The following is a 13,372-nucleotide window of genomic DNA, read 5'->3' as shown; positions in this document are numbered from 1 at the left end:
TCCTGTGTTGTTTAGTAATCTGGAGTGTGATTGCTTCAGACTAGTCAGGCTCTAGAAGCTTGGGTTTGCAGGATGATTTTGGTGGGGAATGAACGTGAGTTTGCTTTTCTTCAGTTTTTCAGGGTCAAGTCTTCCATGAGGCTGTGTCCAGGAATGCTATTGCAATACTGCTAAGATAATTGGCCCCCAATGCAATTAACCTCTTTTTTGATCAATTTTTAGCATATACAAAGAGAACTTCACCTTGATCCTAGTTGGGAATGAGAAATGATTCTGCAGAAGCCATTGGAACTATCTCCTTTTCCTTGGCATCCCCTTGTGGAGGGCACCAGCCTCCCATAAGAACAAGCTGTTCCATCTCCGCTTTGGATATTTGCTCTGTCTGTCCGCCATGCCTAGAATGCTTTTCCTCCAACTCCCTACCTACTGACCTCCTATACTTCCCAGCTTAAATCCCACCTTCTACAGGAAGTCTTTAAGACCCTTTAAATTTCACTTTCTTCCCTGAATTAGTTATTTCCAACTTATTTTTGTATTAGGGCAACCAGATAGAGTTGGGGGCCTCTCCAGGCTCATCTTAGGGAAGGTTCATCTGCCCAATGATGGATTAGTTCCCATCATTTAAGGGTTTTCTCATGTAGGCTTTTTGACCATTAGATCATGAGGGAATTTTCATTTCTGTGCTGGTGCTTTCCTACTCTGAGATTCTGAGACTTGGGATAAGTATCATTATCCTCACAGCTGGTAGAAAAATGGAAGCTGTCTTCCATTCCTAGAGGGTTTGGGAAGGTAAATGACCAGTTGAAGATTATGTACAGCTGGCTGAGTGACCAGAGCCAGGTCCTTTGACTCTCTTTGGTAAGAGGACTCATTGTAGTCATTAAGAGGACACAAACCCTTGTACTTCGAGGACACAAACCCTTGTACTTCAGTGTATTGTGTCCCAGAAATTTTTGCAAATTTTCCCAATACCCTGGACCTATATTTTTGTCAAATATAAGGTTACTATAATTTTTTACTATTATATGTCTCTTCTGTTCCACTGATCTGCCTTTATTTTTTAGCCAGTAACAGATAGTTTTGATAATTACTACTTTATGATACAATTTTAAAAATGGCACTGTTAGACCTTCCTTTACATTTCTTTTGTTATTCTTCATCTTCTGTTCTTCCAAATGAATTTTGTTACTTTTTTTTTAGCTCAATGAGATAATTTTTTTGCATTTTGATTAAGATGGCATTGAATTAGTAGATTAATTTAGGTAGGATTGTCATTTTAATTTTATTGGCTCTGCCCATTCATGAACAATTAATATTTTTCCAGTTATTTAAATCTGACTTTATTTGCGTAAAAAAGAGTTTTATAATTATGCTTTGTGTAGTTCCTTACTCCTAGGCATTTTATTCTATCTATGGTTATTTTAATGGTTATTTTCTTTCTCTTCTTGTAGGACTTTGATAGTAATAGGGATTTTTGTAAGGGGGAGGGAGTAGAATAATAACTAGGAGATAAGGGGGAAGGGACAAGGGAGGGACCCATAGAAGGGTGGGATTGAAGTTGAACTAGAAGGACAAGGGGAGAGGATGAGAAAGAAATCAAGGACATGAATAGAATTTTAGATTAGTTAAATATGACGGATATCTGTAGAGAAGTGTACACGAATTGAAAATATACTTCATGGTAGGTGATACTTTTAAAAAACTGAATATTTTAGGGCAGAACAACTTTAGAGATAAATGTGGAAAAGCAGAAATATTAAATGCATTGTTTTTAGGCTACAATATTCAATGCAATACTCAGGGACCATGGAAACAAAGCAAAAACTAGTTGGAGACTAACAATCTTTAAGAATGAGTATGTTAAAGAACAAATCATAAAAACTTAAATAATTTCATTAAAGAGGATAATAGTGAGATACCATACCAAAACCTATAGAATACAGCATATCTCTAAATGCTTATATTAATAAAATAGAGAACAGATCAGTACATTGGAAATGCGATTAGAAAAAGAAGAAATTTAAAATCCCCAACTAAATACTAAATTAGAAATCCTAAAAATTAAAGATAAGATCATTGATCACTAAAAGTGATCATTGAATTAATTAAGATTAAGAAAATCATTGAATTAATAAATCTAGGTGGTGGTTTTATGAAAAAAAAATGAACAAAATAGACCATTGGTTAATATGATTTTTAAAAAAGAGAAGAAAATCAAATCACTACCATTAAAAATGAAAAGAGTGAATATACTACCAATGAAGATAAAATTAAAACAATTATTAGGAGTTATTTTGCTCAATTATATACCAAAAAAATTAACAATATAAGTGAAATAAAAGAAATTGCCTAGAGTACCAGTAATGGGCAAACTTTTTTAAAGAGGGGGCCAAAGGAAAGGAAATGCTCACCTCTCAATCTTTTTCTAAGGCAACTCTTTTGAAGTTTCATTGTATTGTATCCTACTCATTGTATTCGTCAGATTAGGAATAATGTCCCACAGCCAGATAGAACATTTCAGGGGGCCACATCTGGCCCATGGGCCCTAGTTTGCCCATCACTGGCCTAGACTCAGAGGAAGAAATATAGTATCAAAATAAACCTATTTTTTTAAAAAAGAAATTGAGCAGACCATGAATGAACTTCCTAAAAAAAAATCATGATCAGATGGTTTTACAAATGAATTCAACATTGATTAATTCCAATATTAAATCAATTATTTGAAATAATAAAGTTATCAAAATTCTTTTATGAAACAAATTATGGTACTGATACCTAAACCAGGAAGAGAAAAACAGAGGAAGAAAATTATAGACTAATTTCATTAATGAATATGAATGCAAAAGTTCTAAATAAAATACTAAGAGACTATAACAATATATCACTAAGATTATACTTTGTGACTAAATAGTATTTATACCAGGAATACAGGAATGGGTTAATATAAGGAAAACTATTGACATAATTGATTATATTAATAACAAAAGTAGTAACTATGATTATATCAATACATGCAGAAAATACCATAGATAAAATATAACATATTCCTATTTAAAACACTGGAAAGCATAGGTATAAATGGAGTTTTTCTTTTTTTTTTCTTTAGAATATTTTTCCATGGTTATATGATTCATGATTCCCTGCCCCTTCTCTCCCCCTCCTGAGCTGACAAACAATTCGAAGGGGTTATACGTGTATCATGTAGAAAAACCTATTTCCATGTTATTTATATTTGCAGTAGATTCTTTAATGTCAAAACCCTAATTATATCCCCATCGAACCAATCAATCCTATGTTTTTCTTTCGCTTTTCTGCTCCCACAGTTCTTTCTCTGGATATGGAGAGCATTCTTTCTCCTAAGTTCTTTTGGATTGTCCTGGATCATTGCATTGCTGCTAGTAGTCAGAAGTCCATTGCATTTGAATGTGCCATAATGTATCAGTCTCTGTGTATAATGTTCTCCTGGTTCTGCTCCTTTCACTCTGTATCAATTCCTGGAGGTCTTTCCAGTTCACATGGAATTCCTAAATGGAGTTTTTCTTAAAATGGTATGAAGCATTTACCTAAATCTGTCAGCAAATATTATTTGTTATGGTGGTAAGCCAAAAAGCCTTCCCAATAAGATTGAGAGTGAAACAAGGATGCTCATTATCAACAATATTATTTAACATAGTATTAGAAATGCTAGCAATATCAATAAAAGGGAAAAAAGAAATCGAAGGATTAAGACCTTTTTTTTGTAGATTATATAATGGTATATTTGGAAAATACTCAAGATTCAACTAAAATCTTAGTTGAAATTATCAATAATTTTAGTAAAGTAGCAAGATATAAAATGCATAAATCATCAGCATTTTTATATATTACTAATAGACTTTTCATTTCAATATATTTTTAATGTCTTTATTTTTATTCTTTTAGTCAGTTCTTAGAATCAGGAGCTCCCTATGAATTTATAGTTTTAAAAAATCACAACATTTATTAAACTTGTCAGCCTCTAAGTTTTACAAGTAATGGCAATACAAAAATTATATTTAGCAAATCAATAATGTTAAGTTAATGATAAAATATTCAAGAGAGGCAGACATAACCTAGGAAATAATAGTTATATGCAATAATAACCTATGAAATATTATATGCAATTAACATGTAATATAGGTAAATTAAATATTAAAACTTTTACAATGTGCCAGGCATTGTTCTAGGAGCTGGCAATACAAATATATAATAAATGAAATAATTCCTATTTGATGGGGAAATTGGAAAAGAAGGGGCTGAAAATGAAAGACAGTATCTATAGGAAAGAAAAATGCAAAACCCTTCATGGAAGTCCCTACTTGCAATGGGTTTGTTTTAGGATTGACCTTCATGTATAGCCTAGGTGGGGTGATGTTTCTTCATACTACTAGCTCATTTTTCTTGTTAGAAGCAATACAACCATGGGATATATTTTTATATTTCTTTTTAAATTAATCATAACACGTCTCACTAATCAACATGTTCTAAGCCCTTACCCTAGTTTATTTCATAAAAATATTGGGAAAAGTTTACTTCAGAATAAAAAGAATAAACTGGAGAAATTTCCCATAGGATTTTACTTCTATATCATCTCTGTCTATCTTATTCATCTATCTATTCATCCATCCATCTGTCCATCTCAATCACTCCACCCATCCCCTAGCTTAAATAAACATCAAGGTTATTGACTATACTATTTATTAACAAGTAATCAACAGTAAGGAAACAGACATGATTATTTATAATATATTAGCTGTGAGAAATATCATACCCTAAATCATTTTTAACCATCATAATAATTGCTAACTTCTCAGTTGTGCAAACATAGTCCCATCGTTTTGTTTCAGATTTACCAAAGTGTCTTCTCAACACTTCTCTCTGTTTCTTTTCAAGATACGCATTAAACTTAATATTCTTAGGAAATAAATTCTCTTAGTCTGTTTTTTTTTGCCTGTATTCTCTTTAAAAATTGCAGTTAATAGTACTCTCAGAACAAGTTAAACTCTGTCTCCTCATAGACAGTTAAGCACTGTCCAAGGTTCTGTTGCTTCTTAGTATTCCATCAAACTAATAACAGTTATCTCTAGGAGAGGCTATCGAAATTGATGTTAAGCATATATGGCACACACACATACATTTAAATAAATTATAATATATATATGATTTTTGGGGGGATGGGGAGTAGAATATACTATAAGGAAAAGCTTCAGTTAGATTGATCCTATAAGGCAGGGGTCGGCAACGTATGGCTCTCAAGCCATATCTGGCTCTTTTGAGGGCCAGATATGGCTCTTTCTGCAGGAGCCATAAAGTCCATTTTTTTTTCAGGCACTGTTACAGGAGTGGTACTGTGAGCACTGTACAGCTCTCACGAAATTACATTTTAAAAAATGTGGCGTTTATGGCTCTCACAGCCAAAAAGGTTGCCGACCCCTGCTGTAGGGGAAAAGCCTGCCTTGGAAGAATTGGAACAAGATGTCTGCTACTAGAATTCCTCAAGCAGACACTGGATTTGCATTTATCTAGGATGTCGTAGATTGTGGTTCAAGAAGAGGTTGTCTAGACAGCCTCTAATGTCTCTAACTCACTGCTCACGGCTTCTGGTCCACGTTTATATGAATAGGGATCAGTTATGGGGACCTCTTAAAGACAAGAATGAGCCACCACCTAAGGAAATGCTGAAGTTGGCTTGGTCCTGACTCTTCTGGAGAGGACCTTCAGTTCTTTTGAAATAATTAAACCTGGGGGCAGCTGGGTAGCTCAGTGGGTTGAGAGCCAGGCCTAGAGACAGGAGGTCCTAGGTTCAAATTTGGCCTCAGACACTTCCCACCTGTGTGACCCTGGGCAAGTCACTTGACCCCCATTGCCTACCCTTACCACTCTTCTGCCTTGGAACCAATACACAGTATTGACTCCAAGATGGAAGGTAAGGGTTTAAAACAAATAAAGATAAAAAAGAAATAATTAAACCAGCAATAAACATCTGAAGACAAAACAGGGTTATCATATAAACAACAGGAAAGGAACTTGTATCTACTCAAGACTAGCAAGGAATAATTGTAGCCCATCTTCCAGTGAATGGCATTCCATCCCTCATCCCCTACCCCTCTCCCCTTGCAAAGATTCAGTTATAGTGCCAACAAAACAAAACAAACAAACAAAAAAAACGAAACAAAAGGGCCCAAACCAACTCATGACACCTTCTAGGCAAATTCCTGCCACATATACCAGGGTGCTGGGTCCTGGGGCTGATCCATGCCAGCTTCAATTCTTGTTCCACAGGAATAAAGATGGGGTTGGAGTGAGGAGTCTTGGAGAGTGAATTCAGGCCTTAGTGAGATGAAGCATAGACAGGCTCCTTCTTAAAATGAGAAGGGTAGGAGCAAAGGTTGGACTTCCTTGTTTGGATAGTAATTTCTCTATCCCTGGAAGTGTTTAAGTAGAATGTAAGGCTGATCACTTGTCAGGGATGCTTGGAGGTAGCAGAGGAAGAAGGGGATTGGATTAGCTAAACCTCTATAAGTTTTTATGGCGCCATGATTATATGTCTATAACTTTAGGCAGAGGAGAGGGAAACATTTGCCTTGAAGGAAGGTCATGGTTTGTAACAATCCTTTGATTGGAATACTTAGCAATTCAGGACAGTGGCCCAGAGAAATGCAATTGGATGTCCCTTTTGTGTTAATCTTTTGGATAGACAGTTTAACAGATTGCTCTTAAGAAGGAGAGTCCTACTGTGCATTTCTCTTGTATTTCACTCTTGGATTGACCTGTACAGATGTTACTATGGAAAATGTCTTTGGACCTGAAAGGGGAAACTTGTAGAAATCCGCTCCAAAAATCCAGAGGCAAAGTAGTAGTAGTTGTAGTAATAGGAGGAGGAATAGTAAAGATAATAATAACTTACATTTATAGAGTGCTTTAAGGTTTGCAAAAAAACACTTCAATTTATTATTGTATTTAATCCTTCCAATACACCAATGGGCTAGGTGCTATTATCCCCATTTATAGGTGAGTAAAGTGAGGCTGTGTGAGATTAAGTGATTTGTCCAGGGCCACCTAGCTAGTGAGTATAGAAGATCAAATTTGAACTCAAGACCTTCTCCCTCTTCAATCTAGGACCTTACCTTTCCATTATGCCATCCTTTTTCTCCCCAAGTTCAGTACTTTGTCTAGTACACTATTCTGTTGTATCTAAAGGTGATCAGCTTCTCTTCTGATTTTCAAGAAAGGATAAAGAGATCGGTATATGGGGTGCCTTTCTTAGGAGACTCAATTTTCACTTGTGTGAGAGTTTATATATAATGTAAATTATATAAATGTCTCTTAAGAGGGATTAATTTGGACTATAAATTCATTGATTTCCACAATCTACAAACCCCCTTTTGTAGTTTTCCTTCAGTGTTCTAGAATCAAACCTTAAACTATAGGGGTTTTTTTTTTTTTTGGTTTGTTCATAAATTCCTTGGAAGCTATGAATATAAGGCTTTTCCAAAGCTACTTTTATTCCAGATTCCATTTTTTCCCTAGAGGGCAATCATATGCCTTAATATAAAAAAACAACATTCTTATATTTAGATAGCATAGATATTTGTCAAAAGGGTATGATTTCAAAGGATACAGGAAGCTTTCTCTGCTTTCCCTCCCCAAAAAATAACTCATTGCTTCAGATTCTATCCTTAGATCTTAATTCCTATAAGCTGCAAGTTTTATTACTTTTAAGAATTAAGCTTTCTTTGTGCGGTATGGAGAGAGCATGGTTGGAACACAAACTTTGCCTAATTCACAGGTTTTTGTCTTTTTTTAGAAGCTGGTGGGGTGGCAGGCAATGTGGTAAAGTAGTTAGAGGGCTGTATTTGCAGTTGGAGTACTGCCTTGAATCTCTTACTGGCTGTGTGAACTCTGGCAAATTCCTTCAACTCTCTGGGCCTTTATTCCCCCATCTGTGAGATGATGGGGTTCAATTAAGTCAGAAGTGTCCCTCTCATTATCCACTGAGTCAAGGGCTCTAGTAAGATCTGAACCAGATTAAAATGGAATTGGAAATTATTTAATAAAATAAATAAAAGCATAATACAACCAAGATAATGTGACTTTGTGGCTTTCTAAGCCAGCATGCAGCTAAGAATATGATATCATTGGATCAGATCATTTCCAAGGCAGCTGCCAGCAGCCCTCTAATTCTATGATTCCAGGAGCTCTGGATCTAGGAACTAGAAATCGAGTTTGTCACCATCTGTGTAACTTTTGATCCTGATCAGCAGAGGGCACTGCCAGCACACACATTTTTAATCTATGGCTTGCATGCACCCTGTGGGCACTTCTAAGCAGGGAGACGGGGAGTAGGAAGAAACAACCTTACACAAGAAATCATAATAGCAATGATGGTAAGGACTGATAGTTATACTTTCTATCTGCATGTCGCTGTTTTCAAAGCACAGTTATCTCATTTGGTCTACACATGAATCCTCTGCGGGAAGGCACAGAAGCCTGGGTTGTTTTCAGTTTGACAAATGGAGAAACTGAGGCACAGAGACATTGAGTGGCTCTCTCGCAATGGAGTTGGGAGAGGAATTGAGGTCTTCTGATGCCAGGGTCCTTTCTACCATTTCTTTTATCTTGAATTTATTCCTTAGCTAAGGCTTGTGGCTGTTCTGATTATTCTAGCTCAGTGATTCCCAAAGTGGGCGCCACCGCCCCCTGGTGGGTGCTGCAGTGATCCAGGGAAGCAGTGATGGCCACAGGTGTATTTATCTTTCCTATTAATAGCTATTAAAATTTAAAAAAAAATTAATTTCCAGGGGGCTAAGTAATATTTTTTTCTGGAAAAGGGGTGGTAGGCCAAAAAAGTTTGGAAACCACTGTTTAATTGACTTCTTCATAGTTTTAGAGCTGACAAGCTCATAGATTATCTAGTTTGATTCCTTCATTTTACTGATAAAGAAACTGAGTCTAGAGGGCATAAGTGCCTTGCCTCGGATCATGAAGATAAGAAGTGGCTATGGCAGGATTTGTACACTTGTTCTTTGTCTTTAAGTGCAGCATTGGTTTCTGTGGTACCCCACCTCTTCCCTACAAGAGCCATGAGAAAGAGGGAAGCATCTTTGCCCAGATGGATAAAGCAGGCACTAAATCTTTCCAGAAATGTTGAAAAAATAGCTTTTTTAAAAAATTTAATTAAATTAAAATTTTTATTTTTATTAATTTTTATTTTTTAAATTTTATTTTTAAACAATAGCTTTTTTAAAAAATTAATTTTTATCTTCCATCTTAGAATCTATATATACTGTGTCAATACACAGGCAGAAGAGTGGAAAGGGCTAGACAATGGGGGTGAAGTGACTTGTGCAAGGTCCCACAGTGAGGAAGTATCTGAGGTCATATTTGAACCCAGGACCTCCAGTTTCCAGTTTTGGCTCTCAATCCCCTGAGCCACCTACCTGCCCCTGACAAAAGCTTCTTAACAGAGAAACGGGCATCAGATAGGACACTTGTAGGCTTTCCCACGCCATGAGTAAATCAGCTGTCCAGCTCTCAGATACATGCTAAGTAAATTAAATATATGGCCCTTGACACGACGAAGACTATAAACGTCTCTTTAAGCCTCTGAGTTACAAGCCGTGGAAATGATCTCCTGTAGGGACATTCTTTAATTAGAGAAACGACATTTTATTTCGAGGTTTGCATCCTGTGGCAGTGACAGGAATCGTAATCATGGTGATGTTATTAGGAGGCATAGCCGCATTGCAAAATATGCCTGTTTAGGACCTTAAGCAGCTATCATTCGGAGGAGAAACAAATTCACATCTTATTAAGAACTAATTGGATTGCGCCTGTCTCCTGCCTCCCTGAGCTTTTCTCTGTTCCTGACCTTTGGCTGCTTTGCCAGGCTTCACTAGCTTTCAGACAGGCCGAGTACTTGTGCCCATGAGCCAAAGCTGGCTTTGCTTCTGAGCTTGGGCCCTGTACTGCCAGGCCCCGTCCTAGGTGCCGGAGGGGGATTTGGGCAAGGCTAGGCTTCTTTTGGAAGAGTTTTTTTTTTTTTCTAGCTTGAGATCAGTTGCCTGTAGAGTTAGCATGGACCGCCAGCTTCAGCCATCCAAGGCAGAAGAGCGACAATTAACTAATCATGCAAAAAAAGAGGCTGTTTATAAAAGGAAGAAGAAGGTAAATGTGAAGAAAAAAAATCAGTTTTCCTCAATGGAATTTCCTCTGTCTTACCAGAGGTGCTGGAGCCTTTCCTCTGACCTTCTGTCTTAGAATCAATAAAAGGATTGAGTCCAAGACAGAGAAGTGGTAAGGGCTAGGCAATTGAGGTTAAGGGACCTGCTCAGGGATACACAACTAGGAAGTGTTTGAGGTCAGATTTGAACCCAAGACTCCTAGCCTCCAGGCTTGGCTCTCCATCCAATGAACCACTTAATTGCCCCATATATGATATTTTTAACATTCCTTCCTCACTAAGTCATTGTTGGAAATTTGCTAGAACTTACTTTTTAGCACCTTCCCTGTATGGCCCTTTGGGTAACCCAAGATTCCTGGGAGAGGTGTAAAGATTAAATAAGGCATAACTAATGCCCTTATGGAGCTCATAAACTAACAATACACATACAGATAACTACAATTAAAAAAAAAGATGCAGAAAGGGTACACATTAAACCAACATTTATTCTTTTTTTGTTGATTGTTTTGATGGATTTATTTATTTTCAAAATGTATTTATTTTTGATCATTTATTTTATCATTAATCATTAATCACTCTCAAACATTATTTATTTATTTATTTTTATGATTTATATTTTATATTTATTATAAATTTATATATTATTCATGCATTCATTTACTTATATATTATATACATAAATTTATAAATTATAAAATTTATAATTTATTTATAATAATAACAATATATTATTGTTACATGATTCTTGTTGTCTCCCTCCCCTCCTTCCTTCCTCCCTTCTCCCGGAGTCGATAAGCAATTGCACTGGGTAATACATATATTAGATTGATTTAATTTAAAGATTTAAGCACCGAACCTGAAATCAGGAAGGTTCAAACCTGGTCTCTGACCCTTCCTAGCTGTGAAACCCTGGCTAACTTACTTGATCTCATTTCCTAGAAGGGGGGAAAAATAATAATCACAAATATGTCAAGACACAAAGAACGTTGAAGTTTATGTAAACTTCTACCACAGATTGTATTGGAAAAAAAGGTCCTATACAAAAAATCCCAAAAATTATACTTGCGGCTTGCAGTATTATGACTTAGAACCATAGTAGACTTTGGGGACATCTTGTATATAGTGATGGAGACACTCCATCCATACAGATACACTTATCCACATACGGTGTCTCTATTGGATCGATCGAGGAAGCTTTTCTCCATCTACAGTCACACGATGAGTCTTTGGGGGCAGCCTGGCACCAAACACCCTCAAATGGTGAGTTTCCATCTCAGCCCTACTTCTAATTGCTGTACTGCAGCTGTCTCTGTGAAATGGAGATAACAGGACACTCTGTCCCACTTCACAGGAATGTTGGGACACATTCAGAGCAAAACTGGCAGCTTCTTAAGGCCAAGTCCACTGACAAAGGCCAAGCCATAATTAGTTTGAGTTCAAGCCAGATTTTGGACCCAGTTTTCTCCCAAGGACATAAGAACACACCTGTCTCATTGATAGTCCCCATTCAGCCTTTTCTTTTTTTTTTCGGTGACATAATATATATGCCGTTCTGTTTTTCTAGGTGAGTTGGAGGTCTTCCTCTTCAAGGTAGGGATGCTATATCTTTTTCTACTATTAATCTTTTTAAAATAATATTTTATTTGTGTAGCTAAGTGGTGTAGGGGGGGATAGAATGTTAGGCTTGGAGTCAAGAAGACTTCCTAAATAAAAATTTGACCTTAGACACTAGCTGTGTGCCTCTAGGCAAGTCATGTAAACCTGCTGGTCTCAGTTTCCTCATCTGTAAAAATGAGCTGGAGAAGGAAACAGCAAACCACTCTAGTATTTTTGCCAAGAAAAATCCCAAATGGGGTCACAAAGAGTTGGACATGACTCAAATGACTGAACAACAGCAAGTAAATAGAAACCTCATCTCTACCCTATACATTGAACACTTCCTTAAAAACAACAAATCCCAAATTAAACAAAAACTCTTGGTAAGATGACTAAGGAGGTGCCCCATTCTGTCCTACTGATCTCCTGCCTCCCTCTATTCTTTAAAAAACAAACACTGCCGCCCTCTTGAAAAAACAAAAGAAACTTTACTTTCCATCTTAGAATCAATACTATGTGTTGGTTCCAAGAAAGAAAAACAGTAAAGGCTAGGCAGTAGAGTTGAATGACTTGTCCAGGGTGATACAGGTAGGAACCTGTCTCCTTTCTTTGAGGAAGAAGGTAAGATATATTATGTGGTCTTTGGGACCATCATTGATTTTTCGGTTACTCAGAATTTGCCTTTTCTTGATCTTTTCACTTTTATTTTTGTAATCAATTGTAATATTGTTCTTCATTCTGTCTATTCTGCCCTTTACCAGCTCATATAAAATCTTGTTTTGTTCCTCTGGATTTCTTATATTCTACAACTGATCTCCAAACAAGTTCTTCTATAACAAATTCCTCAACAGCCAAAGAGATGAAGGACACAATGGCATCGATGCCAACCAGTGTTTTAGGAATTCATTTAATTAATTGGTCAGTGAGCTGAAGAGAGTAGCTAAATATGATCAAAACCTTGATGCTAAAGGACTTCTCCCAAGGATGAGAGATGGTCTATGAAATGAAAGAAATCATATTCCTTAATATTTGTGATCAGATCGCTGTTTTGTTGGTCATTGAGATAAATGGCACATGCATATTTGCTTTGGAGCAACTGAGACCAAAATCCTCGATGTTTTGTGGAGATAGGGTTTTCCATCAGGACAAACACTAGGCATGTGAGGGAAGGAAAGAAAATAAATATTTATATATAGTGCCTACTGTGTGCCAGGCACCATGCCATTGTTATTATGTCTAACTCTTTGTGACTCCATTTGGGGCTTTCTTTTCTCACCCTTACTTTCTGTCTTAGAAAGGAAAGGGTAGGCAAATGGGGGTTAAAGGACTTGCCTAGGGTCACACAACTAGGAAGTGTCTGACGCAAGATTTAAACTCAGGTACCTCAGTGAAGACATAACAGGATGATAAAGAATACAACTAAATCTTCACTATACCCATTAGGAATTTTAGTTAATTCACTCTCCCTCCCTCATTTGTGTCACCAGTTTGTAATCAGCTGGACCTCATTTTTCTCATGGGAAACATGGGAATGATAATACCCTCTTTCCTTCTGTTGCAAGAGGTTTTTTATGG

This window comes from Gracilinanus agilis, chromosome 5, assembly GCF_016433145.1.
Source record: "Gracilinanus agilis isolate LMUSP501 chromosome 5, AgileGrace, whole genome shotgun sequence".
Lineage (NCBI taxonomy): Eukaryota > Metazoa > Chordata > Mammalia > Didelphimorphia > Didelphidae > Gracilinanus > Gracilinanus agilis.
This window is presented reverse-complemented; position numbering follows the sequence as displayed.